The 4,073-nt window shown below is 41.3% G+C and overlaps 1 long non-coding RNA gene across 1 annotated transcript; it reads right to left on the reverse strand.

Moving 5' to 3' along the window:
• Positions 1-285: 285 nt before the first annotated feature.
• Positions 286-897, reverse strand: LOC120353384. Its single transcript, XR_005572331.1, has 3 exons — positions 874-897; positions 535-630; positions 286-454 (listed from the first exon to the last, which is right to left on the reverse strand). It is a non-coding gene; the product is annotated as an uncharacterized LOC120353384 (long non-coding RNA).
• Between the last annotated feature and the right edge of the window lie 3,176 nt (positions 898-4,073).

The following is a 4,073-nucleotide window of genomic DNA, read 5'->3' on the forward strand; positions in this document are numbered from 1 at the left end:
AACTAGAGTTGCTACCTTCCACCTCCCCTCCTCAATCTTAAGATTGACAACTAGAGTTGCTACCTTCCACCTCCCCTCCACAATCTTAAGATTGACAACTAGAGTTGCTACCTTCCACCTCCCCTCCTCAATCTTAAGATTGGCAACTAGAGTTGCTAACTTCCACCTCCCCTCCTCAATCTTAAGATTGACAACTAGAGTTGCTACCTTCCACCTCCCCTCATCAATCTTAAGCTTGACAACTAGAGTTGCTACCTTCCACCTCCCCTCCTCAATCTTAAGCTTGACAACTAGAGTTGCTACCTTCCACCTCCCCTCCTCAATGCTAAGATTGACAACTAGAGTTGCTACCTTCCACCTCCCCTCCTCAATCTTAAGCTTGACAACTAGAGTTGCTACCTTCCACCTCCCCTCCTCAATCTTAAGCTTGACAACTAGAGTTGCTACCTTCCACCTCCCCTCCTCAATCTTAAGCTTGACAACTAGAGTTGCTAACTTCCACCTCCCCTGACAACTAGAGTTGCTACCTTCCACCTCCCCTCCTCAATCTTAAGCTTGACAACTAGAGTTGCTACCTTCCACCTCCCCTCCTCAATCTTAAGCTTGACAACTAGAGTTGCTACCTTCCACCTCCCCCTTCTCAATCTTAAGCTTGACAACTAGAGTGCTACCTTCCACCTCCCCTTCTCAATCTTTAGCTTGACAACTAGAGTTGCTACCTTCCACCTCCCCCTTCTCAATCTTAAGCTTGACAACTAGAGTTGCTACCTTCCACCTCCCCCTTCTCAATCTTAAGCTTGACAACTAGAGTTGCTACCTTCCACCTCCCCCTTCTCAATCTTAAGCTTGACAACTAGAGTTGCTACCTTCCACCTCCCCTCCTCAATCTTAAGATTGACAACTAGAGTTGCTACCTTCCACCTCCCCCTTCTCAATCTTAAGCTTGACAACTAGAGTTGCTACCTTCCACCTCCCCCTTCTCAATCTTAAGCTTGACAACTAGAGTTGCTACCTTCCACCTTCCCTCCTCAATCTTAAGCTTGACAACTAGAGTTGCTACCTTCCACCTCCCCTCATCAATCTTAAGCTTGACAACTAGAGTTGCTACCTTCCACCTCCCCTTCTCAATCTTAAGCTTGACAACTAGAGTTGCTACCTTCCACCTCCCCTCCTCAATCTTAAGATTGACAACTAGAGTTGCTACCTTCCACCTCCCCTCCTCAATCTAAGCTTGACAACTAGAGTTGCTACCTTCCACCTCCCCTCCTCAATCTTAAGCTTGACAACTAGAGTTGCTACCTTCCACCTCCCCTCCTCAATCTTAAGCTTGACAACTAGAGTTGCTACCTTCCACTCCCCTCCTCAATCTTAAGATTGACAACTAGAGTTGCTACCTTCCACCTCCCCTCCTCAATCTTTAGCTTGACAACTAGAGTTGCTACCTTCCACTCCCCTCCTCAATCTTAAGCTTGACAATAGAGTTGCTACCTTCCACCTCCCCTTCTCAATTTTTTTTTTTTATTTCCTCCTCTTTAGATTCAGGTTTACAGTGAAACGTTCACTGTCGAAAAGTCCCCAAGAAAAAAAACGGGCACTAATCTTTCCGTCCAAGTACTGGCACCTGGCTCCATGAGTTCCTGGCCCCCCCAATGTAGTGAGTGGTCCCACCCACGCCAAAGGGCGCACTGAGCCTGACTGGACCACAAAGAGCCAGGTGACAGTTTTCCCTCCCCAGAAGTGAGAGGGTCAAATCCCCCAATGGGGGCTTTTCCTCCCCCGGAAGGGGAAGGGAATGTTCCCCAAAGGGGGGAAAAAAAGAGTGGTTCCCCTTCTGAAGGGGTAACTGCCAGAGGTGAGTGCATGTCTAGACCATTAAGAGGGTGGGGGGGGCACACACAAACAGCCTACACTAGAGAGTGTTACCACACTTTGTTGTTGCATCTGTCAGAATATTGAATACTAATATTATTGATATCAATTACCTACACTTGCAAGTGCAAAGGGGACTAAAGGACAAAATTAATATTGAGATAAGGAGAGGAGGATTACTAGGAATGATGGTGAGGGGGTGTTGTGAATGGAATGGATTGTAGTGATGGCAGGCAATTGAAAATAGAAAGGGATATAGGAGAAGAGTGAGAGGCAACTATGACTGTAAGAGGGAACTATGTTATAAGAGGTAACTGTGAGGATAACTAAAGAGGATTAGAAGATATGTGGGGGTGACAATGAAGATGAGAGTGGAGGATGAGCAGGCTGAAGAAATAGGATAGTGGGGGATTAGCAGAGACATGTTTACTGGGTATTGTGGAAAGAGACAAAAAATACCAGGATATGGATGAAGGGGTAGGAATGATAGCTAGGAATTGTGGAAGGAGACAAAACATACCAGGATATGGATGAAGGAGTAGGAATGATAGCAGGTGATTATGGAAGAAGATGAAAAAATATCAGGATAAGGATGCAGAGATGGGAATGATAGTAGGAGGAAGGAAAAGGAGGTAAGAATGCAATGGGATGAGAATGCCATTTAGAAAAAAATGCACAAGTGAGAAGGAGTGAAAGTAGATTTGGATTTAGAGGAAGTATAGAGTGAGTGTAGTAGATGAAGGATGAGTTGAAGTGAAATACTACATGAGAGTTGGAGACAGAAGAACTAAGTAGGTACGGTATTTAAACTGGAGAGGATGAGGGAAAGGCAAAACTGAAAATGAATATGAGGTAAAGGAAGGGATTACATACAGATTTTACAATTCAAAATACACTTTACAAAGTATACAGAAGATTTGACAGTTTTTAGAAGTTAGCTAACAATATTTTGAAAGATGCAACAACAAAAGACACAAGTAAGAAAAATACAGGAAAAAGAAGATGAAGACGATTCCCACCTGAAAAAAAGCAAACAGTGTGGCAACACCCAACAAAATATCTAACAATTTATTGAAATATTGGAAGAGAGGGAACTTTAATAAAGAGAATTTTAATAGAGTATTTAATGGACTGAAAGTTCATTAACAATACTAGCAAAGAATTATGAAAAGGGTCAATCCTAGAACAGAAAAAAAATGTTATCAACATATACTTCAATATTGAATTTGAACTGAAGGTTCGCCTCCAAAGCAAATAAAAAACCTGAAACTATGAAATGGAAGGGACATTTTCTAAAAAGTTCAAAATAAAAATAACCATGTATCGACATATACTTCGATATTGAATTTGAACTGAAGGTTCGTCTTCAAAGCAAATAAAAAAACCTGAAACTAAAAAATGGGAGGGACATTTCCTAGAAAGTTCAAGAAAATAGAATTGAAGGTTTCCTACAAAAGCTAATAGAAAGAAAAACTGAAGAGAAACTACTGAAAAGGGGTTGATGGTCTAGACATGTATTACCAATTCCACACAAGTCGCCCACTACCGAATTTAACAGTTCAACAATACATTTATATTATTAATAGTTACCATAATTGAACAAGTCAAACTTTAGAATTGGATTTATTTAATTAAAGGAATTAATTTGACTCACAAGAAGGAGCTTTACAAGTTACATCGAAAGATGCCACTTGTAAATAATTTAAAACTTTGGAAGTTGTATGAAAATTAAACATACTGTAATGGCAGATGATTGAAATTATGCAGACTGAAATAAATTGAAAAGTATGAGGAAAGAAACTTTGATTGAACTGTTAAAATCGGTTGAGAGCTGACTTTACCTTTTTTGAAGTTCTGCGATGGCTGTCCTCTCCCCTTCTCCTGCGCCAGCTCCTGCCAGCCTGCATCGATGCCTGAAAAGAGACCCCCCCATCCCAAAAAGACACACCCCTTGCTCATTTATTTCTCACAACGCTACCAAGAAACAACATAAAACAAAATCAAATCATTTCAATGTCCTTGGTGTGAGAGAAGCCACATTAGAGTCCCTTCATTCTCACACTTTTTCACTTGAAATCAATTATTGCACAAAATTACAGTCTCATTATTTCACACTTGTCACTTTGTATAAGAGTTCAAATATTTATATCCTCCATCTCTCTTCTGTGGAACTGGCCATCATTCTCCTCTGGTGTGTCTGTCCT

The sequence above is a fragment of the Nilaparvata lugens genome, chromosome 10, assembly GCF_014356525.2.
Source record: "Nilaparvata lugens isolate BPH chromosome 10, ASM1435652v1, whole genome shotgun sequence".
Taxonomy (NCBI): domain Eukaryota; kingdom Metazoa; phylum Arthropoda; class Insecta; order Hemiptera; family Delphacidae; genus Nilaparvata; species Nilaparvata lugens.